Genomic DNA, 25,905 nt, shown 5'->3' with positions numbered 1-25,905 from the left:
TATCTCAGGCTAGATTCAGAGTCTTTAGTTCTCTATAATAACGCCTTGGCCTCCAGACCCTAGCCCCTTTCCTGCCTCTGGTGAGATCGAGAGAACTTTGCGTCCCCTCAGCTTCTTACCCCTACATCCTGCCCACATAAAGAAACACTTGCTTAGTTCTGGGAGGTTACGTGGGCTCATGCCTACCCGTACAGAGAAACAAACGAGACTTAAATACTCATAGAGAGGCACACAGATACAAACGGACCCACACGGGCACCTCCCGAGACAAAACCACACTCAGATAGAGACACACAGAAACACAAGCACCCGCATACCCAGAAACGCTCAGATACTCGCGACGCACACAGCTATAGACACGCTTAAGAACACCACGATGCGAGGGTTTGCGCAGACACACCACACACAGTTCTCTCGGGTGCTCATACACGGAGACGAGCCACTCTATCCCCAGACCCACGAGACTCCCCAGTGGCTCAGCCTCAGCCCACCCAGATCTCCCCTCCCTCGGAGGAGGCCTCTCATTTCTCCTCTTCTCCCTTCTCCTCCTCCGCCTAAAGATGTACAAAACACTCCTCAGAATAAACCCCGGCCCTTGGCTCCTCCTTCCCCGCCCCCAGGCAGCCGCTCCCCCATTCATTTTCGCCCGTCTCCGGGTAAGTCCCTCCCCCCGCGTAGCCCGGCCTCCGCTGCTCCCCGCCCGGAGACCGCGGCGCACTTGGACTTCCCTCTCCATTCGCTAGCCGCCTCGCTCCCGGTCCCCACGCTGCGAACTGATCTGGCGCGGGGGGAGGAGGAAAGCGCAGGCGAGCGAACGAGGGAGAGAGGGAGAGAGCGAGCGATCGAGAGGGAGAGAGCAAGAGCGAGAGAGCCAGGAGGCAGAGGGAGTAGTGACCGCCTTGCGGAGCCGGGATTCATGCCTGTCCTCGGGACCAGCGAAGGGGACTCTACGGCTGAGTATGAGCCAGGCTGCTAGGAGCCAGGTACCCCCACGCCTGCAGTCCCCGCGCCGTTCCCGGTATGCGAGCTGGACGCAGGGCTCTCCCAAGTTCCCACCGAGCCGAATAAAAAACGTCCGCCCGCAGCTCTCCGCCAAAGACGGACATTGACTCCAGGTAAGGCGGCGGCGGGTGCAGCGCCCGGCAGCCCCGCTGCCCTTGGACAGCATTCGGGGTGCCCCCGCCCGCCCTGCCCCTCCCCCTCCCAGCACCCTTTCCCTCTTCCCTCGGGCGCCCCCCCCCCCCCCCCCCCCCCGCTTCCAAGTCCTCTCGGGTTCCCGGGAGGGGAGAGGGGTCTCTGTATTCTGGGGCGCAAAGGGTTAAATGCGGGTTTTAGTGAGTGGCTTGTGTGCTCCCCGCGCGCTCCCGACGTGTGTACCATGGTGGAAACTTGATGTGGTGCTAGTGTGTGTTTGCGTGTGCGGCGTCGTTAGCGTTTGATGCGTGTGTTTGTGATGTGTGTGTGTTTGTGTAGGGGAGGGGGTGAAGAGAGGTCCTGTAACCTACTTAAGACGCGATGTGTGTGTGCATATTTGTACGTATGTGTTTGTATGTGTGCGCTTGGTCTTTTTAATTAGATCTTTCTAGCCTACACGGAATGGGATCCTTACTATAGATAGGATCACGTAGCCATCGGGAAACCCGCTGTGGACTTCCTCTGGGGGCTCTGGGCTTTGGGAAGGATTATGGGGATGAGGATGGCACCTTATTTAGCCCAATATTGGTACCCTTGGAGGAAAATTCCACCAAAGGATAAAGACCTGCTACACTTGTACTCACCATTTAATATGAAAGAGAAATGGCCAAACCCTGAGGCAAAGAGATGCTGTGGCTTTAAATTCTACACTGGGCAGACTCCAGGATTCTGATGGGAATTTGGAGTCACTGGGTAGTGGGTTACAGAGAAAGGGAGAAGTCAGCGGTGGGCCCCTTATCTGGGGCTTGGCAGGTCTGGAACAGTCTATTCTGCCTCTCTGTTTGTAATCATAACAGTGTTAACAGCACCTCCTGCTTCTGCTGCTTTTGGGGACGAGCCTGGCAAGTTTGCATGGATCTCCCTCCAGGGAAAGGAGAAAGAGTCCTCAGGGACTTGATCATCCATCATAGTTACACAGGATCACAGAGGAAATTTCATTTGGGGGCAGCTCTGGATAATATGGAAGGAGACAGATGGGGCACTTCCCTAAGACAGATTCCTCCTTCCCTTCCCCATTTCACACGGGCTTGGGAAGCCCCAAGAGAACCTTCCTAAACTGTGCCTCCTCCTGGCTCCACTGGAGTTAGGAGGATACTGGGAGAAGGCAGAGAGGTAGTGTGTGTGTGTGTGTGTGTATGTGTGTGTGTGTGTGTGTGTGTTTCAGTACTGAGGGAAACCTACAATTTGGAACCGGTTGTGGGTGGGGAACTCAAGGCAGAATGTGGCTGTAATTGACTTAAACTGCTGTGGATTTGCACCTCACATCTCTTGCTTGGCTCCAAAATGCTTCCAAGGGCACCGGGGTGGTGGGAAGCATCTCAGTAAGGAAGACAGTTCAAGTCCCTCTTTCCTCTTCCCTCCACCTCCCGGGAGGCTCTCTAGGTAAGTCCCTTGGCCACCCTGGCTAGGTCCTGCTGGGCTTGGAGTCTGGGGCCAGCCATTGATTTGATTCCCGGCTGCCTCTTAAAGGCTTGCCCTACTCAGCAAAAATGCTGAGTTTTACTGCTGTTAGCATGGCTTCCAGACTCGGCAGCTGCTACTTTCCCAAGGTAAGAGGCAGCCGTTCTGCTCTCAAGCAGCGAGGCTAGAGGAGGACAAGGGCTGAGAAGCTGGGACACAGCTTGTCTACCCTAGGTGGAAAGAAGCCACTAAAAAGACCTTTTGGGGAAAATAAAAGTAGAAATATGCTTGTCTTAAAAAAATTTATACATTTGGCTATATGGTTCTTCTGGGGAAAGATAAAAGCAAACATGTGTTTGCAGAAACCTGCCCTGGCGGGTGGGTGACGGTGCTACCTGCAGGCACTTGCAGACACACCATTCTCTGGCTAGAGGCTGATACCTCTGGCTGAAACCATCACACAGCCATAAGGAAACTGCTTGGGGAAACTCGTGTCACAGCAGAGCTCCCTAGTTCATTTTGGGTGGGGGTACGAAGATGGAGGCGGAGACCTCATGTTAGAAACTGCTCTCATTTTATCTTTTTTTTTCATAGGCAATTGAGGTTGGGAGGAATATTAAAGAGCAGACAGGCAGGACTCTGTGGCCCAGAGAGGGGATGAGAATTCCCCAACATTCTCTAGCGAGTTGATGTTATGGACCCAGGGCTCGAACCTTTGATGCCTGACACCCAGGTCAATGTCCTTTCCACTCCACCACACTGCCCAGGGACTATATATTACTCTCCATCCCTAAACTGCCATTATGCTCCCATCCAAGACAATTGCTTGTCCGCCCTCATCAAACTTCTCATTTCAGAGATGCATTTCAAAGCTACTCCATCTGGAAACGTGACACTGGAGAGAAAGTGTCCAATGCCCCAACTACTCTCCCCGCTAGACAGACAGACAAGCAGACAGACGGACAGACACACAGACGATACGTTCTTTCTCCAATGCCTCTAGAAATTATGCATAAACGGACCCCATACTGACTATAACTGGTAGACAGAATCCAGCAGAGTGTCTGGACTGTGCCTGAGCTCTTTACTAAGGAATGTTTTGCTTTCCAGAGAACAAAGTGTACACCCATCCTCTGATGCAAATACTTCAGGCAAATTAATTTCTTTATATTAATGACAATCTTACCCCTATACAGTTATACATATTACAGTCACAGGAGCATGTGCAAGCACACATGCACACATGCACTCATGCACACACACGCACACAGATCCAGAAACCTTTCTTACTTGCTATAGTCCCCAAAAGAGAATTGCAACCTCCGCACACAATTTTGTTTCCGTAAATAGAGGCATCACCCACACGAAGACTGGGACTCATAGTCCCAGGGAAGGGAAATTCAAAGCCCTGTGAAAGATAGGCCCATGGAAAGTCAGATTCAGGCCCATGCAAAAGTGTCCTCCCTGGATGCTCGCTTCAGGGTACAGACGAGCGCTGAGAAAAAATATGGGGGTTTGGGCCCATCTGCAATAGAGCCTTTTTCATGCAGGCTTTTCCAGGGCTGGATGGCACTTTAGCTCCCAGAAGGGGGAGCTGTGACTCCATTTCAACCAAAGAGAACCAGCTCAGAAATTCCAAATCAGCTGGTGGGCCCCCGTTGAGTTCAGAAGGCCCAGCTCAGGCTGCAATGAATGTATTTGAAACTGTACAGGTGAGGACCTTAAAAACGCTCTCCCCTGGACAATCCAAATAAAACATCTCCTTCTTAGTGCTTGCAAGAGTTTATGCTATTGACCGCAAAATCCTCTATTTCTCTGGAAAGGTCTTTGCCCAAGGGGCAAATGTGTGAGGAGACATTTTCTGGGTTGCATCCTCCAGTTTGTCTCCTCCCAGTTCCTTGGATGAAATCACCAGTACATATCACCTGAACTGGCCACTGAGGTCAGACACATCCTGCCCTTCTTCTCTCCCTTCATCCCCCTTGTCAAAATTCAAAGATTAACAGATTGGCCACGGAACTCCTGGTAATCATGTTAAGACATAGGAAGGGGGTCACATGAAGAGGACAAGTGTTCAAATGTCATTCCCCAAATAATCTGCCTCACTGTTTTCCGTTTGAACCCCTTCTGCAAAAACGCCTTTATTTTTCTCTCCTCCATCTCCCAACTTCAGCCTCTACTTTTAAAAATCGTACCCTTATAATCCAACATCCAGTTCAAATGACTCTTCCAAGAAGTCTTCCCCAAATCTTATTTTGGAATTAATCTTTTTCTCCCATGTTCTTTCATATAATTTTATCTGAAACTCTATTTTAGCTTGTGTCTCTCTGTGCCCCGTTTTATACCTCTAAGGGTATATGTCTAGCTTGTCCTGTTAAATATGGTCATCCAATGAGCATCTTTTTAATCCCCAGGGACTGACACACAGTAGTTCTCCATAAATATTTGCTGTTGCATTTGAAGTCCAGTCTCAAAGGCAGCTGTAATCTCTCTCTCTTTCACTCTTTCTGATAATTGTTTCATATTCCCTCAAAGCAATGCAATCATGACTTCAAAATCACATCACCTACTTGGAAGTGAACATTACCCTATTGTGTTCCAGGGTCTTCAGTTTTGTTCTCGTTTAATCTTCCTTCCTACCTGGTGAGGCAGATACAGCCCTTCTACAAAAGAGGGAAGTAAAGCTCATTCTGGCTAGGTCCCTTGCCCAAGGTCACATGACCAACATGTTGAGCTAGAACTGGAACCTAAGTCTTGCTTGCTTCAGTATCTCTGCTCTTTCCAGCATACCTCTGAGTTAACGGTACCCGTTGTGGATGACCAACAAGATTGGGTTGTTCGGTAGATGCTGGGAATAGATGAAGGCATATTATTAACTCTTTGAAACTTATGTTATGAAGGAGTCAGAGAGTCACCGGATCAGAGAATGTCAGTGTTTTAAAGTTTCTAAATAACCAAAACTTTCTTCTTACTTAAGCATCAAGAATTCTTTTTGTAATGCCCATAATACATGGCCACTCAGCCTCATTTTTAGTACTTTTTAGCAACAGTCAACTCATTATCACACAAATCAGCCTATGTTGTGTAGAGAGAGCTTTGTTGGAATGTTTTCTCACCTTGACCCTACAATCTACCTTCTACCCATGTGTCTCTGAAATCACACAACACAAGTATAATTCTCTTCCACTTATCAATTCTTCACATATTGTGGAAGCATAATCATATCACCACAAGTATTCTCTTTCAGACAAGAAGGTCCTATTTCCACACCCGTCTCCTGTAATATTCATTTGAGTCCCTAACCAAGCTGGATGTTGTCCTGTGGGCATTCTGTAGTTTATCTCACTTACTGGGTTTAAAAGCCACAAAAGGGGGAGGGTGACTTGAAATTGAGCGAGGGTTAAAAGGGGGCATTCATTCATTCAACAAATATTTATTGGGCACCCACCATTTTTTAAGCATTGGTCTAGATCGGTGCCTGTCAAATAGAACTTTCTGTGGTGATGGATATGTACTCGATGCCGTTCAATATGGTAGCCACTAACTACATGAGACTACTGAGAACTTGAAATATGGCTAGTGTTACTGATGAACTAAATTTATAATCTTATTTAATTTTTATTTTAATTTAAATAGCTGTATGTGCCTATTGGCTACTATACTGAACAGTGCAGATCCAGACATTAGAAATGTAGCATGAACATGGTCCTGTGTCCATGAAACTCATTGTCTAATGGAAATAAAATGGATCATAAATGAGTAACCAAACACGTAAGCAAAATAATTTCATATAATAGTAAGTGTTATGTAAATAATAATTTGGGGTAATAGGCCAGAAACAAATGTAGTCTGTATAACTTTTGATAGGATAATCAGGAAAAGACTTCTCTAAGGGAGTGATAATGGAGCTGAGATTTCAATGAGAAGGAACCAGCCATGTGGCAGAGAGAAAAACAAAAATGAAGTCACTAAACAGGGGCAAGCTTAGAAAATCTAAGGGACAGTGTGGCTGAAGCTTTTGAATAAGAAGGAGAATGTTTTGAGATGAAAATAAGAAAAACAGACAGGAGCCAGATCTCAAAGTCCTTGTACGAGATGAGGGAGTGAAAAGTCTAGATATTTCCTCCTTGAAATCTCCCTGTTTGGGGAGCAGGTAATCTGAGGACTGAGCTAAAGAGAGTATGGAGATCGACAGAAGCTCATCGTCAAGGACTCTTGATGGCTTTTCATCACGTCCACTTTTAATCAGTCATTTCAATGAATTCTTCTGATCTTAATTTCTAGTCCTGCTCTGAGTGCTACACACCCTGGAAATACCAAAATCTAAAGGGAGGAAGAGAAACTAGAGGAGAGGACATGGATAGAGAGGAGGAAGATAATGAATACCCGGGGAGAAGGTCATTGAAATGAGGTCTGGTGAACAAGGATGAAAGCTGGAATCAATTTGGATCAGCAAATATTTATTGCGTATCTTGTCTGGGAAAGGCCTTGACCAAAATGACTTAGGGGTTATGGTGATGAATTCTGCTAGGTGCTGGCAATCTAATAGAGGAAATCTACAAACCCATTAACAAGTATCATTTTTGGTAGACTGATAATTGTCATTTCAAAAGTTCTGTGAGAGTTTGGGGAAGGGGAAGATTAAAGGAAGACAGAGAGGTGGTGAGGGTGATGATGAGGAGGAGGGTGGCAGTCACTCTAAGGTCTTATAGATCAGAGACTGTATCTTTTCATTTTATATCTCCATTAGTGCCAAATTTCATATGATAAGAACACAGAGACTCAGGGCATCAGATTCTAGTCCTGGCTCCTACCACTTTATGCCTGGATCGCCTTACAAATACATCTGCCCCTCTCTGGGCTTGCCTTCTGCCAATTGAGAAACACCAAACAGCGGCCTGCCTCACTGAAAGGAGTCACCCAGCTCTTTGGAAATATTGCATGACGAAGTTCTTGTAAAAGCAGAGATAGAGACACACATGGCAGCCATGGTTCATCACGAGGTTTAGATGTCTTCTCAAAAACAAGCAAATCAAAAATAAGGCATACTTCAGGGCACATATTGTGACTCAGACAAAGTGGCTGAGTGGGATAGATGTGCTGCTATTGTAACTTTTAATATCAAAATGATTAAGTGGTAGCATGAAACGCACTGTCCTCCTGGAACACAGTAGCTTGAAAAGGCTGTCTAGAAATCCATAGACAGTCTGTGCTACTGAGGGGGCAAAGAAGACAATTAAGAAGATAATGAGACTGAGGAAAAGTGAAATTAATTTCTTTTTTTCCTATGAGGGTGAGGGAGATTTTTGTATCTCTAAGGAACTAGCTTTTGTAGATTGCAGATGGCCTTAAGGAGAATAGACTGAATAAGACTGGGTGTGAGAAGGTCAAGAGCGGTAAATTACCAGGCCTGTCTGCTGTCCATTGGAGGACACACATAGGAATAGAAAGACACAAAATATCTCATTCTCAACAAATCTTGTTCTTGGTTTGCACAATTTTCTCACAGGGTGCTGAGCTGTGTACAAGCATGTTGGGTCATCTTGGGAACAGCTAAGAGACTGTATCCCCCCAAGGGTGAGGAGGTAGATTCATAAGGCAATTAACAAAAGCAAGATGCCATTGTTTTTGTGTAAATTGCAAATGTCGGAGCAGCAGGGCTCCAAGTAAATGGCCCATCCGAACAGCTAGAACCCTTTGTGAGGGTTAACCCAATACTGGCCCAGAGGGGTTTCTCAGGTATAATTTATCTAGCCTTTTAAAGGCCCTGCAAATGAGCCAGTGGGAACGTCTATGAGAAATAATGGATCCCTGGGATAATGTGAAGGAGCCAAGTTACAGATTATGAATTGATTCAGATGGAGGAAGGGCATACATCTAGGATACAATTGTTTTTAGAGGACCCACACTTCCAAGAGGTCAGTTCTCACGTCTCCATTCTAAGAATCAGCAATCCGCAAAAGTAGATGAAATTCTGGTGGGCTGTGGAATTCCTAGAGACTCTAGAAACCCCAAGATAAACCTGGACGACAATGCTGAGAACTGTGACAGAGGCTTCTGCCATAAGTAGGTATGTTTCAGTTTACACGGTAGTGGAAAAGCTAAATTTTTCATGCAATTTTTTGGGCTCTGAGTTTATAGGCACATCATAGGGAAAGGATCTACAAGGAGCCTTGGCTAGCACTTTAAAAATAACTGCACAAAGCACAGGGCCCGTTAAAAAAAGAAAATCAGTGCTTTGGTGTGTTTATGTACGAAGGGGAAAGATTGAAAAATAAATTACCTGGCAGGGGGTGGTGATATGGTTTTTCAGCTAGGACAAATTTTGGAAGCCCAGCTTTTTGAGATGAAATGGTCTTAGCCAAGTGCCATTATCAGAGATGGTCAAGGCAAGGGGGATCTGAGAGGGGTCATAAAGAATTTTATTCTGAATGCATATCAACAGGATAGCATCATTCAAAGTCCGGTGAAGCCTTACAAACGATTCTTGAAAATATTACCAAATCAGTTATAGCTTTACTCACCCTCTCCTCCCATCCCATTCCTGACAGTGGGAATTATACATTTTAGCAGAACATAGGATGGAGTTTGAGGGGATTCTGGAAGGATCTTCATCCACAATAATTAGACGTGGCTGAAATGTCACAATTATAAAGCTGTTCTTGGAGTAAGAAAGTGTATGTGACAAGCATGTCACGTGTTCTTTGTGCAGTAATGGGTACTTAATATAGATATCTTGTTGAATATTCTCAACAAGCTCATCCATAGGTGGTATCAACCCCCGTTTTAGAGGTGAAGAAACTGAGGCTCAGCTCAATGATGCCACTTGTCCAAGGCCACACACTGAGTCAACGATATGTCGAGAATTTGGACCATTTCTGTCTAGACTTGAAAGTGTAGCGGTTGAAACCTTGGGCACTGGAATTTGAACACCAGCTGTGCCACTGAGTAGCTCTCTGACCTTGGCCGTTTACCTAATGACCCTGTGTCAGTTTCCTCGTCTGCAAAATGAGAATGATGATAGTAACTCCTCATGGAAGTACTGTGGGGGTTTGATGAGTTTGTGTGCTACGTGCTTTGAGGAATGCCTGGCAGATCATCAATACTATATAAACATTAACTTTTATTACTTTTTATTATTACTACACACTACTGCATTAGATTAAATGTTGCCTGTGCCCCCAGGTATGTTCTCCAACTGGAAAAGTCCTGTAGGAAAGAGATTATTACCAGATTTGAGGCACTACCTTGAAAATGAGCTTGCTCAATCATTTTTACCAATCCCCCTCCCCCAGTGTGGCAATGTGATAGCAGCAATTAAGGGAGAGACTGAGAGAGTAGGAAAAGGTGCAGAAAGATATAAAGTGGCCAAGGCAGATATCTTTATTTTCTGTATTACCATGGGTCAGAAACCAGATAAACAGACATAAAATCATCAGCCATCACATCTGAAAGTCATCTTCAACATAGTCCACGTCAACTTTCTCTCATTTTTTTTACATACAAACTTTTTTCCTCTTGAAGATTAAACTGTATCTGAATTGGTTGTACTACCATAGCCCCCTGCAGCCCATGTCATTGTACCTCTTGATTTGGTTTTCTGATCTGTAAGACAGGGTTATTCAGCAGGGGAATATGGGAGAGCAGCTAATTGACAGCATGCTGCATGCTCTTGTGTGAACCATGTTTATCATCCTCCTCTTCACGATTCCCCTCTTCCTCATTGTTATCATTTATTTTACCAAGTGATTGCATGTCTAAACGTGTTTTATCTCATTTACCCTTTACGGTCACACTCTGAGGTTGGAATTATTCTACCCATTTTCCAGATGAGAACCTTGTGGTTCAGAGGTGAAAGGATTTGCCCCAAGATATACAATAACTGATAGTATCAGGTCTCAAACCCATATCATCAGACACTAAACGTTCCAACCTTTCATTGAACTGCCCTCCCTCCATCCACCTCTCTAAGGCATTGTCCGGTTCTTAGCAGCTTGGTGGCCTTCCCAAATCAAGCTCGATCATTGCTGCTTGGTCTCTATTGTCTTAGGCCAGGTCCATTGTTGCAAATCTTCAACCATTGTCTCACTCAGGCCCTGCCCTCAATCGAGGTCTTGTGTATCCCTAAATGAGAACAGCAATTACCTTGCACGTTCCAGGAGATGTTATAAAAGGCGCCACTGGATGCAGGCTTCTTAAATCTCCTTAATAACCTGCATTTTGCTTTCTCTCCTTCTTTATCTGTCAGCATCATGAATATCTTACACTCTTCCAGTGCTTTCTGGCTGCCAATTTCATAGCCTCTTAAAATAGTAATTTAACTTCACAATGTCTAGGCAGGAAACCTTAGCTTAGCGTGTTTATTTGCACCCTTAAGTTGTGGAAGTTCAAATGCTGCTGAGACCAAGACCAGTAGTCATAGAATAAGCTACTTTCTAACTCTGGGCCAGAGCCAAGAGCCAAGATCTTGCTTTTCTTGGGAATAGAATCGCCAAAGCCACCTCTGGTAACAGTAGCACTTTTAAAAGCAGCTCAGGAAATAGCAGAGTGGAGGTGGCGTGAATTGTGAAAGCCAGATGTTGCAAGAGAAAAGAATATAAATATATATATATATATATACATAGATATCTATCTATCTATATATATATCTGATCCTTCTTTCTCCACACACACATATGTATATGTATAAAGAACGGAATGTTGAACGTAGTTGAAAACAGGTAGGAAGGAGAAAAGCAGGAGATGTGGGGGAAAATGTCTAAGGCAGAGTTCTCCTTCTCTGTTAACGGAATATGAGCCCAAAGATGGTCAAAAGATCATCTACTATCAGAATGTGATCTGGGGGTTGGACTTCCAGTGAAAAATAGAATGAGAACACAAGAAGCCAATAAATCTATAAAAAGCCCAAAATATTCAGGTTCCCTAGCAATCAAATGAATGAAAATAGCAATGTGATACCATATAGCATCATCAAAATGTTTTTTTGTTTGTTTTTAATGCCAGCACATCCAGTCTTGGCAAGAATGCAAGGAAAAGACACTCTCGTGTGGCACTGGTATAAATCTCCCTGAATACAACCTTTTATGAAATGTGACTTTCATTTTTTCATCTAAAAAGCAAACAAACATTGTTTACTGAGTACTCGTTCCATGCTAGACACTGTTCTAGGAGCTGTCAATACAGCAGTGGACAAAACTCACCGTCTCTGTCTTCTTGGAGCCGACATTCTAGTGAGGGAACAGATAACAAGTAAATAAACGAGTAAACATTTATTGTGTCAAATGAGGATGAGTGTAACAGAGGTGACAGGTGGCATGGTGGGAGAGCACATGCTGTTTTGTGTAAGTGAGCAAGGAAGGTCCTCACTAAGATGCTGACATTGTGCAGAGGTCTGCAGGAAGTCAAGGAGAGAGCCAGGTGGACATCTAGGGGAAAAGCATTCCAGCAAGAATAGAAGGGTAAGAATAAAGTTGCTGAGGTGGAACTGCGCTTGGTGTGTTAGAGGAATAGTGAGGAGACCAGTGTGGCTGCAGTGAGGTGAACAACGGGGAGTAGGGGGAGAAGAGGAGATGCCTTAGAGAGAAAGCAGGGATCAGATCTCTATTTTGATCTCTGCCACTATCATTATCTCCACCTCTATTTTTTAAAAGAAAGTGCAAATCCTTCCATCTCAAGAAGTTCCCCATTCTAAGAAGTAAATGAATTATATGTGTACAAATGTGTGAAGAAGGAATTTTATCAGTGTTTGAGAAAAAAGAAAAAAAGAAACAACAGAACAAAGTATATAAATGGAATATCTACAGTCATTAAGACTGATAGTATGGGGCTGGCATGGTGGTGCAATGGTTAAGTTCGCAAGTTCCGCTTCTCGGCCACCAGGGGTTCGCTGGTTTGGATCCCAGGTGTGGACATGGCACAACTTGGCAAAAGCCATGCTGTGGTAGGCGTCCCATGTATAAAGTAGCAGAAGATGGGCATGGATGTTAGCTCAGGGCCAGTCTTCCTCAGCAAAAAGAGGAGGATTGGCAGTAGTTATCTCAGGGCTAATCTTCCTCAAAAAAAAAAAAAAGAATGATAGTAGAGGAACACATTTATATGTCAGAAGGTGGAGTGAAGATAAGGAACATCATCTCTAAAATGAGGCTAACAGTACTTCCCTAATAGCTTTACTGTGAGAATGAATGTCACATGTATAAAGCACTTAGCAACATGCCCTATATATAGTAAGTACTCAATAAATGGTACTCATAATGACATTTATCAATATGGACATGTTTTTTTGTAAACTATTAAGTTAAAAAAAACTCACGAGGCACAGTATGTATAGCATGCCATTTTATAAGGTGCACCCTAATACTTGAGTGATTATGCTGGGATGATAGGTTATGAACGAATTTCATCGTCTCTATTATGTTTACTTATATTTCCTAATATTTCTTTAATGAATCTGCATTACTTGAGTAATTAACATTTTAAGTAGTAAGATGTGGGGGATCAGTGAACAATTCTTGGTAAGAAAAGGACCCAAAGCAGAGGCACATGCTTTAATGCAGTTTGCTAAATTTCTAAGTCACTTGTCCGAAATCAAATTTAAATGGACTCAGTTTTTTTCCTTTTTTTGCTCGACCTTGACCTGAGCAATAATATTCATAAAAACCAAAGATTTGATAAGTGATTCATACTTTCCAATACACATTAAAATAGCTACCATACCCTTAAAAGACAAGCTGTACCACCTTCGCATCACCTGGAATCATTTCACACACTGGTAGGGCTTTGTGTATTACGATTTGGAAAGCCTGGGTTGCGTGGCTACCACTTTAAATCAAAAGACTTGGGCTCTGACTCTGTCTTCATTTTTTCTTTTGGGTAAATCACATCTCTTTTCTGGACCTCAGCTTCTTCACTAGTAAAATGAGGGCTTGAGATTCATCCGAGGTTCTAAGAAACCCTTGGAGGTTCATCAGGGGAGTCAGGAGGGGCTGTGCTGGGGACACTGGATCAGAGTCCATCCTCAGCTTGCCATCTGCATCTGAACAGCTCCACCTTATCTGCTTTGCTTTATGTCTCTTTTGTATGTGATTTGAATAAGGAGTTCCAAAGCTTGAAAAAAAACAGCTTGAAATCATTAGTTTAAACTTTAAAGGGGCTCTAAAATGACAGATGTTATCCTAGGTCAAGTCATTGTACTGAGCTCTTTAGGAGACCATATTTGACTATGACATATCCCCCAGGGCTTAGGGGGAAGAGAAGGTATACGCAAGACTGTCTTAGCCACCTTTGTAATCACAATACGTGGCATATAATTGCCATCAACAGATTAAATGAATTCAGGAAAGAACGAGCTATATTCAAGGCAGCCTCTTACAGAAATGAAATGTTTCCAGAGGAAAACTTAGGAGTGAAAGCATGCTCATCCAAGTTGCCCAGGAAGGGCTCAGAGCAGGCAGGGGCCTTGGAGGGAAGGATCTGTACTTGTGGAGGTGGAAAAGGGGATTTTCCAGGTAGAGGAAATGGTTGGCACGAAGACGTGATCCCAAGCTTGTGTCTGTTTTTCATCACAGAACTATAGAATGTTAGAACTGAGCTAAAAGGGGCCTTAGACTCCATTGTATCCAACCTTCCCTCTTTTTACAGATAAAGAAAATAAGGCTCTGGCAGGGGAGCTGTCATAGCAAAGGCCACAAGCTTTGTTAGTAGGGATGCTTAACCTAGAACTCCAGACTCCTGACTCCCAGACAACAATTATTTTACTGGCAGAACAGTTTCTTGTCATTTTCCATGGTGCATGAGTTCTTCTAAAACTCTAAGAAAACTCTGTTGTGTGGCCAACTAAATTTGGGAGGTGCTTCATAATCTACCTTCTTCTTGGAAATCATATATAAGCATATTCAAGGCTCTGACGAGTCCTGTAATAGAGGGAGATTTTAGAATCTCATTCAAGCTTTCTCAAAATTATTTCACCACAGAGTTTCAATTTTCTATGTTTTTCATTTAGTTCTTATTAATATCCTGTATGGCTTACTTTAGGACGCCACACTAGACAAATCTATCTTCAATAGAAAAATAAGGATATTATGCGTATGGAAAAATTTTATATAAGAAATTTTCAGGGTCCAGATTATTTTGGAGATCATGGTCATATTAAGAAAATTGTTATCAAAGAAGAGTAAGAAGGGAGGTTTCCCAGACTTAATGTAAGTTTCACCTTCCTCCCTCCTTCTCTCTCTTCTTTCCCCTTCCTTCTGCCTTTACCATCTTACTTTCTTGCTTTTATTCTCTCCCTCCTTATTCCCCTTCTCCATCCCTCTTTTACTTTATTCCTGCTTTCTTCCCATCCTTTTTTTCACTTTTTTGGGGGGAGGAGCTACTATGTTACAGATTTTGGACAATCTCCAATAAATAAGACATTTTCCTGATCTGAAGCTCTACCAGTCTGATAAGGAGGCAAATGTGCAACCTGAGATAATACAGGTGCTGGTGCTGAAACCAGAGCATCCACAGCTTGTTAGGGAGCAGAGAGAAGGTCTGGCTGTGTGAGCCATGAAGCCTGAGTAGCCAGTTGGATAGATGGAGGAAGGGCATTCGAAGCAGAAAGTGGGTGAGAAAATGGTCCAGTGTGACTGGAGAGCATGCTGAGGGGTAAAGCTAGAGAAATATTCCAGGGATGGACCATATAAAGCCATGGAACTCATATTAAGTAAGCTGTGTTTAGAAAATTGTTGATAACTCTAAAGAAAAGGATTGACTTGATCAGGTCTGGTATTAAGAAAGACAAGGAGGAGGGTGGATGGAGGGGAGAGGAGGTGTCTGGTGGCCCTAAAGCAGGTTATGGTAATGGTTCTGATGACAGGTAGAAATGTCCTTCTAGGCTAGGGCATTGGCAAGGGAGTGGAGAAACACTGAGATGTTGGGACAAGGGAGAGGGAGGGGTTAAGGATGACTTCCTCCAAGGTTGTGTCAGATCGAGGCCTGCTTTCTCTAAATAGTGCTTCCAGAAACAGCAGGGTCTCAATTATCTCGCCATGGGCTGTGAAATTCTGAAAAAAGTTTTCAAAACAAAATTAAGTTTAATTTGCTTTAATTGAAAAATAAACACATGCCATGTACAGCACTCTCAAGAAGTGGGGACAAAGCTCGAAAATGAAAAGAACAGTTGGGTGTGGTAGTTCCTCAATTAGTGGAAATCTTGAAATGAGAAATGGTATTTATTGAGAAAATGAATTCTGAGTTAAATGCAGGAATAGAGAGTGTCTCTCTAGGCATTGATTTTCTTAATCTCTTGTGAGGTTTTATTTTCAGTATTATTAAGAACATTATAAGGCTGCTGTGAGAGAAAGGAAGGAGCACTGAACTTGGAGTCAGACAGTTTGGGTTTGATCCTTTTTCTCTCGCTTTAATTGTGTGATCTTTGGTGAGTTGATCATTTCTCAGTCTGAGGCTCCTCATCTGTAAAATGGGGATCGTAATTGATACATCATTGGATTCCTAGAGGACTGCATGTTTAATACACATGGAAGTTATAACATACTGTTAAGAGATGATGGAGAAAGAGGAGGAGAATGAAAGAGGAGAAAGAGGAAAAGGTGGAGGAAGGTTAGAAGGAAGCAATGGGAAAGAAGGAACAGGAAGAGAACTACAGTGAGTCCAATTGACTCATTCAATCATACAATATTTATTGAGAGCCTTCCATGTTCAGGTCTTGTGCTAGATACTAGGGGATAAAATGGCAAGAAACAGCTGAGCCTTGCCTCTATGGCACCTATAGTCTAACAATAAATATCCTCAATCTCTAGGCCATGGAATGGAGTCAAGGAGGAAGATTGGGCTAAGGGAGGTGCTTGGAAAACCTTGAGACGTTATTTTAGGAGCTCTTATCTTGATTGGGCATTCTTCTCTCTTTTCACAACCACTCTCCCTTCCCCATTCAAGAACAGATACTTTGATCTCGACTTAGGTTCCATCTGGTTCATGGGGAAGAGTCTGATAACTACATTTGCATCCAGGTGATGGCAGCTTGGAATTATAAGCTCAAAGTGTTAGCTTCTTATAGTATTGGCATCTTAGAATCATAGTTGTAGAATTTTAGGATCTATCAAGCCTTGGAATCAGAGAATCTTAGAATAATAAGAACTCAGAGTCAGAATCTTATAGACTCATAGAATGTAAGATTCATGGAATATAAAAATCACGCCTTAGTATCACCAAATCTTAAAAATCATAGAATCATGAAGTTAGAGTCTCCTAGAAGTGAAGGCATTTTATGGTTATCTGGTCCATCCTCCTTCTCAGTTCATGAAAAATACTAACATAGCACTAAAAATACAAACATTCTTGAGAATATTTTTACAGGAAAAAGGTGGCCATAAAGGAAAAATACTGCTTAATAACACTAATGGAAAATATGTTGGCCAAGGGGCACTGATGGTGGAGACAGCTGGGATTTCTGAACATTGTAAAAGTTCTTGGTGTGTGTGTAGGGGTGATCATTGACTTTATTGACACCTAAAACAAACGCTTACCTTAGGTAATAGAAAGCTTGAAGCAAAATAGGAATTAATGACTTTGCTCACTGGCCATCCATGCTGTAATTATTCATTTTGGCCAAACTTAGCTGTGCTGTCATTTTAGAAAATAGTCCCCGAAGTATTGGTCTTTTTGTAAGGTCTATAAGAGGATGTAGGAGTTGTATATGGTTCTATATGACGTCTATAGGGTTTCTAGAAAAGTGCTTTGCATAACTAAACCCTTCAGGCATCAGGTCTTATTATCTTTTCCTTCAAAGCTTCCTCTTGTATACACATGGTGAACTATTGTTGGTCTGTGTCCTTGCTTATGTTTCCTCTGAAGTATTGCTTTGTATTACCAAGACTTTTCTTCCTTTTTAAGAATTTGGCATCCATTTTGTGTGTAGTAGTTGTTTCCTCCATGTTCTCTCACAGGACTTCAGATCCAATGGCATATTTTGGCATGTACAGGAAGAACCTGGTTTATAGGAGTATGCAGAGCTCTTTGCTTTATACCATGGAAGCTGTGTGTGTGTGCACGCGTATGTGTGTGCATGTACTGCTCACATAAAATGTGAGTTTGGATGTTTTTCACTTGAGTATGCAATTTTATTTGAATGCACTCCTGGATTCCTTTATGCATTCATATGTGGATAGACTTGTGGGGAAATGAATGTACTTATGAATAGGTAAGATATTAAATAGTTATGTGGTTCTTGACATACATTTGTTGAGCGTCTATTGTATCTATGACAATGAAGTAAGCACTTTCATGGATGCTAATATATTGGACTTTACAACTATGAAATGGGTATTACAGTTTCTATTTTGAAGATATTTCAACTAAGGCTCTTAAAATTGAAATGATCAGAGCTGGTATTTGAAATGAAGTCTCTATACTTTATACAGACTTTCATTTATATGTTTTTGTGTTTAAGTGTGCTGGTACGTGAGTACAGATGTATGTTTGTGTGTGTGTGTACACATTTGTTCATGAACATGTGGTATGTGCTCGCATTTGTTTTTAACCTACATTTCTTAATATGTGTGGATGTCTACATATATATGAACATGTATGTGTAAACATGTAGGCACCAGCTGAAATCATAATCATCCAGAAAGCAAATCTGGGTGGTGGTTTTTGGGGGCCAGGGAAGTGTGGTCTGTGTGAGCTGTAGGGGGAGAGCATCCAAGAGAGAGAGGATGGACAGTTTAGAATAAATTTGTCTGCAGTGCTTACATGATTATGTGCTTTGCAGGGGTTCTTCACCACAAATTATTAACCCCTGGAAGCCTTTTACAAAATCACTATATCCAGGCTCAACTCAGATCCACCGAATTAGATTTCCCCTGGTAGGGTTCTGATTTGAGTGTTTTGAAAAAGTTCCCCTAGCAGTTCTGAAGAGCATCCCCAACTAACAACCTATGCTCTGGAAGCCTTCCTCTGGAACAGCGGTTCCCAAATGCTGGTGTGTGTCCCCATCTCTGGGAACGTTGATTGAGGGCAGGATCCCAGTCTCCATCATCTTGGAACCTTACTCAGTAAGTCCGTGGTCAGGACTCAGGACATTTCGAAAAGCGTCCAGGTGTGTCCATTTCAGGTGATCATGAGCATTAGTGAAATCCTCATCCAGATATTAAAGTAGGCTTTAAAGATGGAAGAAGAGGGAGAAAAAGGAGGCAAATGCCACAGAGGGGTCATGATGCAGAAGCTTAAGGAGGAGAGAGAGAGAAGGAATTGGGAGGAAGGAATGCAGAGGAAGAAGAAGACCAGGATGCTCTTGTGACTCACTTTGGGAGGTGCAGGATGAGTAAAAACCTGCAGGAATTATCTTTCCCTTGTTCCATTTACATTATTTCACTGAGAGCCTGTATTCTCTTAGGCGCACCCTGTTTTTCTGTTTTGCAATGACGTGATTGACACTCAGGGTTCAACGATTTTCTTGAAGTCGCTCAGAAACACAGCTGGGATTTGAACCCAGGTTTTCCTGCCCATGTTTTTTCTCCTCCTCTGCACTTCTGCTCACAGTTTCCTATGCTGGGTTTTTTTCTCAGGCTACAACCGGCCTGAACCCGCATAAATCTCAAGCAGTCTGACAACCAGCCAAGCCACATAAACATTCCGAATTCACTGTATTGAGGCTCCGAGGGGCTGAAATAGAACTTTGAAATTCTCCTTCACTTTTAATTAAAAAAAGATTTAGGCCAACCCTGGGTTCCTAGTTCTATTTAACTGTGACTGCTTTTAACCATTGCTGTATTTTTATTGTTGCAAATGTGACACACCGATCCATCTTCCATGTAACGCTTCTCGGTTTCTGCTCCATCTGTTGAAGAGAAAACATTTGCAGAAATCTCTCAGCTTCTCTCCAAGGGCTAAAACTTCAGTTGTAGCAAGGAATGCAGTGCGGGAAATGAGGTTGGCCATCAGGAAATTAGCAAAGTCTGTTTTCAGTATCTTATTGATTATCATTCCCCCAAACTAAAGATTTTCTCATGTGCCCAGGCAATGCTACTCTGCTCCCCTGTGTGTGTCTAGGAATATGTGAGTCACCTCCTATTTAGGTTTTCCCACTCTCTTTTACAATGGAACAGTCTTTTCTATTCTCACTTTTGTCTGTCCTCAATTTTAAGCTAAATCCTACATTAGGGGTTTTCTAATAAACTATCGTTAGTTCTTAATAATAAGGACTATGTTTGGTGTGGAAGGCATTGGAAAACTTGAGTTCAAATCTTTGCTTTGCCATGTTTAGCCTGGCAAATCACTTAAAACTCCCTGAGCCTGGATTTACTGGGAAAGCCCCAGGATGTTTTTGAGTATCAAATGGTTTAATTGAAGCCTAAATGCTTGGCAAATTGTGAAATGCTGCACTCATGCTGCACATATCCAGTCATACTATTCATGTGTCAGTTCCTTTTGCTTGTTCATTCTTTCACTGACTTATTTATTTTTGGAACATTTGCTGGATGAAAGCTACCATCATGTCCTGCTTTGGAGTGGGTGATACTGACACGAATAAGGCAAAATCCATACCCTCCCAAAGTCCACACATATGGCAGCATAATAAGTGTTGGCATAGGGTCATAAATAAGCTGTTGTTATCTCTTCCTTGGAGGTCAGGGGATTCTTCTAAGAGGGAGTGACCTTGAACTGAATATTAAAGAATAGGGGGCTTATTACGTTTAGGATGGGTATAGGGTAGGGAGAGCATTCTTGGCAAAGGGATGGGCTTGGAAAAAAGTAACAGAGGGGTAAAACAGATGGAGGCATGCTGAAAATATCTTCATGGATCTAGAGAGCAAAAGCAGAGATACTGAGAAAGGGCGTGGGGAGTGAGATGTGGGGAATGATGGGGTAAAGCGAGGGTAGCTTCCAGTTGACATCTAGAGGTGGCAGGGAGCCATTGATGGTTGTAATCAAGGAAGTAGCCAAATGTGATATTGTGATTTATGTATTTGTCTTTCCTTCCTTTTCTGACAGAGCTCCTAGAACTCTTGGAATTTCCTTGGTGATGAGTGATAAAGTTATCTTTTGTTATGTTAATTAGGTGACTTTAGAAAGCATCTAAAGATCTGGGCTGGTTGCCAGTGGAGCCAACAAGGTGATTGGAGGGTTGAAACTTTCATTCCTAGCTCCCAACCTCCTGGGAGGGGAGAAGGGGTGGAGGTTGACTCAATCACCAATGGCAAATGATTTAATCAATCATGCCTATGTAATGAAGCCTCCGTAAAAACCCAAAAGAGGCAGGGTTCGGAGAGCTTCAGTTTGGTGAACCCGTGGAGATTTGATGAGAGTGCTACGCTTGGAGATGGCATGGAAGCTCCGCACCCTTTCCCCATACCCTGCCCTATGCATCTCTTCCATCTGATAGTTCTTGTGTTATATCCTTTTATAATAAACTGGTGATCTAGTGAGTAAATTAGTTTCCCAAGTTCTGTGAGCTGCTCCAGAAAATTAATTGAACCCAAGGAATGGATCATGGGGACTCTGATTTATAGACAGTTGCTCAGAAGTACAGATAATAACCTGGGTTTGGGATGGGCATCCTGAGAAGGAGGGGTTTGTGGGAACCCCCAGTGTGTGGACAGTTAGTTAGAAGCACAAACCTGGGTATGTGATTGGCATCTAAAGTGTTAGGGGAGGGTCAGTCTTGTAGGACTGAATCCTTAACCTGTTGAATCTGAAGCTCTCTCTTGGTAGATAATGTCAGAATTGAGTTGAATTGTAGGACATCCTTCCGGTGTGTGGAACGACATCCCCCACCAACACACACACATTGAAATTGGTCTCAGAACATGAAAAGACTCAACAATAACGATAGCTGCCTTTTACTGAAAACTTACTGCGTTTGTGCCAAACACCGTGTTAACAGTTTACGTTCATCGTTTCATTGAACACTCAAAAAATAAGATGCTATGGAAGAGGTACAATTACACTGAAACAGGAACTGAGGTTAAAAGAGCTGACATGACTTGCCTGCATAGATGGTGAGCCCCATAGCTTGAGCCAAAGCCAAGTCCATCTGCCTATTGTCTCTGCTGTTAATCTCATCTGCTTCCTGCCCAGACTGGCATTGTAGGAATATCTGATTAGCTCCGGGAAGGAGCTGGGAAAGAGGAAGAGGCTGAGCAAGTAATAAATTGTGGTTACTCCTAGGGTAAGAAAACTCCTTAGAACTCTAAAAAGACGTCACTCTGGTGGTGGAATTCCAGGTGCAATTCTCAGCCTTCTTAAGGAGACATTTTGGAGCAAGAAGGAGAATCTATGTGAGCAACTTCCTGGTGCACTGAGGAGAGGAGATGGGAGTCTGGGAGGAAGTTGAGACTCTGGCTTCTGTTAATTAACATCCTTCACATATTTTCCAGTGGGTTCTTAGGAGATACCTAATATTTCTGGATAATGTCATGGAAGCTATCTTCCTTGGCAATCCACCAGAGATAGAACCCCAAAGTGACAAGGCCATAAAACAACCCATAAACTTTATTTTTTTGTCCTTCTATAATTACATTTTTATAGCATTTTTAAATTCCTTGAAGGAAGAGCCACAGAATCACAAACTCTGTGGTCTGAACTTTCCTTGAGATTTTTAGCCTCTGTCTCAATTTGTGAATGCTTACACCCTTCAATTCCAACTTATTCTATTGCTACTACCTCTGCCTGTTGGACTTTTCTTTCATGTATGCGCCTTTCTGTGTCATTCTCCTTTGGCCAAATCTTGTAGATTGATGGCTTTCAAATGCTGGTCTAAATATTGGTACCTAAATGTGAAAGGCAATCTTTTATTTTCAGATTATGTTCTCTCTCTTTTATGTAGCTGATTAAAATATACTTTCTCTTAGAAAATGCTGGTGATAGTACTTGCAGTTTCTGTTTAGTTAAAGGCCCTTTTCTAGAACAAGAACATGATAACTTCATGTTGATCCAAAAAATTGGTTTCATATTTGTCTTGGCCATGGGTCCAAAAGGCTGATGTTGATGCTACAGGTCACACAGAATAAGTTTGTCCTCCCACATTCACCTCCAGAATACTATTATTATATCTTTGTATACATCATTATCTCCTATAATACCCTAGTAATATCTTGCTCATAGTAGGTCATCATTAAATGTGTGATAAATAAGTGAATCCCCAGTAATCAAAAATTTATTGAGTCCCTTTTCTATGTTCAGGGCTGCTTGATGTGGTGAGGCATGCACAATAGTATAAATAAATTTTAGTCTGAAAGGAAGCTTACAGTCCAGGCTTTAGAGTTCAGTAAGCTTAGTGGTTGAGGGCTTAGGTTCTAGAACCAGGCTGCCTGGTTGTGATCCCAAGCTTCCCTGCTAACTAGCTGTATAACCTCAGGCAGTTTACTTAACAAGATATTGCCTCACTTATTCAATCTGTAAAGTGTGTGTAATAAAGCCTCATAGTGTGAAGATTACACGAGTTTATCCAGATACAGGTTTTAGAGCAGTCCCTGATACATAGGAAGGGTTCAGTAGGTGATACCTCTCATCACTAAGGTTTACATATCAGAAATGATGGAGTAGGGAGACCCGGTTGAGGATCAGAAGACCAGGGTGCAAGTTCCTGGCTGCTGCTTATTAGCTGAGTAAACTTGGAAGAGTCATTTAACCTCTTTGTATAAAACCAAATTCAGAACTGACCATCAATCAGTAGGACTTTAGAAAAAGCTAATGTGTGTAGGATGGAGAAGTAGAAAAAGCCGCCCTGAAGAGGGATATTAAAGGATGAGCAGGGTATTGCTATGAAGAATGCAGTGAGATGGGTGGCTGAAGAGGGAAAGTTGCCTATAGAAAAGATTTGGAGCCACCTAGTTTCCTCTTTCTGGAAGGTTCTTTGAAGAATAGTAAGATTTTCTTTTATTTTGGGGTGAGGGATATTGAAACTATTGCAGCCGATAGAACATTTTTTTTCATAGAGACACTCAGGAATAGAATTTCCATCCTCCCCAGGAATTTGCTACCATGATGAAGACCCTTCGTATTATAAAGGAGTTGATGAAAGATGAAACAAAAGTTGAAAATGGAATTAAGGGAACTCAAGTTGTTAGAATGATGTTCAGGGTCTGGAATTTTTATCAAGCATACTTAAGACGGGATCGATCTGGAAAGGGTTTGTGCATGATGCGAGAAGAATCAGGTATGTGTGTGTGTGTGTGTGTGTGAATATTCAATGAGACAGAGGTTGTGGGTGCTTCCAGCTCTCTTGAATTGTGCTTGTTGCCAGAGATCAGGCTGCCATCTGGATAATACCTGCATCCAAGATGTTGCATGGATTCTTGCTGATTTTCAGAAGTTTGTCAACAATGCCTTTTGTTTGTTTTCGTGCAGAGAAGAAATACATGCTTATTAAGCATTCAGTTTATGAGAGGAGGCTGGTCATGTGGGGTGGGAGCAGGAAATCTGAGGCTGTTTTTTATGTGCTTGGGGGATCTTGGTAAGCCACAGCAGGGGCTGAGTTAAAAAACAAAAAGTCAGGCATGAGCAGAGGATGCTGAATGGATAATCTGATTGAGTGCCCCTCTTAGCAAAATAAAGGCATTTACACAATTGGCTGGTGGCTGTGGCATTTGAGGTTGAATGCATGGCCAGGAACTGGGAGATGGAGGTAGGTTCATAACCTCAGAACTGGGTATCAGGTAAGCATTATCTTGGAAATCCATCTATCCAGTCACAGATTCATCTATTCGTGCAATGAACTTGTGTGGAAAGGCTCCTCTTTGTGCTAGAGACTGTGGTTAAAATAATAAGGTATATATATTTCTGCTCTGGAGGAGTTTAATTGATAGATATGTGTTATGTACCTACTGTGTGCTAAGTGCTGGTGATATAAAAGTGAACAAGACAGTATGGCTTTTACTTTTAAGGAGCTTACAGTTCAGGAGAAAGAGTAATATTAAGCAAATAGAGTATAACATCAAAGTGCTTGAATAGATATGTATGTGTGTATATATATATTCCAAATAATAATACTAATGTGTATTTATAGAGCATTTACTATGTGCAAGGTGGGGTACTGAAACTTTTTATATGTATTGACTCAATTTTCTCTGTCACTCTCTGAAGTAAGCAGGATGCAGTTATTATCCAAATTTTACCAATAAGAAAACAGAATCAGAGATGCTAAGTAAGTTGCCCAAGGAAACAAAAGAATAGCAGTGGAAGAGGAAACATACTGAGGTCTTCTGACTCAGGCACCTTTTTTCTTCGCTTCTTTCCATCTGTCCCATCTCCCCTCTGGGAGGTGGAGGTATGTTCCTAAGTTGCGCTGTAGAAGCTCTGAAGGAAAGAGCAACATGGTTGCCATTGAAGATGGGGCAGAGGCAGGAAAAATGCTTAAGCTGGATACTGTAGATCTAGTAAGAGTTCATTAGGAGGACATGTCTGGGAAGAGGATTTCAGGCTGTGGGAACAACATTTGCAAACACGTGGAGGTCTAAACCATCACAGATGATGTATTATATTAATCTGTCCAGGAAGAATAATTACCTCTGCGTAGATGGGTTGGAGGTTAGCCAGGGAGACCAAGCAGGAGAGGGACATTCCAACCCCTCCACAGGGCACAGCCTTGGGCAGGTAACAGTGTCTCAGATTTCAGTCTCTGCCAAGGATCACTTCTCAGGGACAGAGTGAGGGAGGAAGGATTCGCTGACCTAATTAGGAACCACCCTACAGAGACAGAGATAAAGAATGAGGAGGCAGGTATTCAGTGTAGAAAATGTGGGCTTCGAGGTTTAAGAACTCCTTTGAGGGAAGGGGCAGCTTTCAAACAGGGTGCTTGGCAGGAGGAGGAAATATTTTGAAACAGCCAGATCCATCAAGTTACTTGTAGATGCAGTGAATATGGTAAAAGCGAGTCCAGGCAGGGAAATGGAGCAGTTGTTAAGTTCAGGGTTTATGACTTGAAGAACGTGACCCATATAGCCAGCTTTCTCTTACTGATGTGTTTTTAATCGGATGTTCTTCTAAAATTCACCCTTCACTGACTCCATATCTCATTCCCCGGAGGCAGTGTGGAGCAATCTGTTCACATCTGCACTTTATACAGCTGTGGGTCCTTCTCCCGTCACACCTGGTGGGTCACATCTTGGACACAGCACAACAGCCAGAGTAACATTGCGCAGAGCGACCTGGAGGAAGCTCAGCTTGACACTATGCCCTAATAATAATAGGAAGCATTTAGTGCACACTTCCTGTGCTCCGGGCGCTAAACTAACTACTTTACATGCGTTAATTGATTTGGTCCATGCCACAGCCTGATGTATTATATCTATCTTTGTTTTATAGATACGTAAA

The 25,905-nt window shown here is 42.8% G+C and overlaps 1 protein-coding gene across 1 annotated transcript in view; it reads left to right on the top strand.

Annotated features, from left to right (window-relative positions):
- Window positions 1-556: 556 nt before the first annotated feature.
- BRINP1 (BMP/retinoic acid inducible neural specific 1) overlaps window positions 557-25,905 on the top strand; it is a 171,947-nt gene continuing 146,598 nt past the window's right edge. Inside the window, exon 1 of the mRNA XM_008519176.2 lies at window positions 557-1,115. The gene's annotated coding sequence lies outside the window, so the exon portion shown is untranslated. The remainder of the gene's footprint in view (window positions 1,116-25,905) is intronic.

This window comes from Equus przewalskii, chromosome 26 (genome assembly GCF_037783145.1).
Source record: "Equus przewalskii isolate Varuska chromosome 26, EquPr2, whole genome shotgun sequence".
NCBI lineage: Eukaryota > Metazoa > Chordata > Mammalia > Perissodactyla > Equidae > Equus > Equus przewalskii.
Note: the sequence above shows the minus strand (reverse complement) of the source record. Positions and strands in the feature narration are given on the sequence as shown.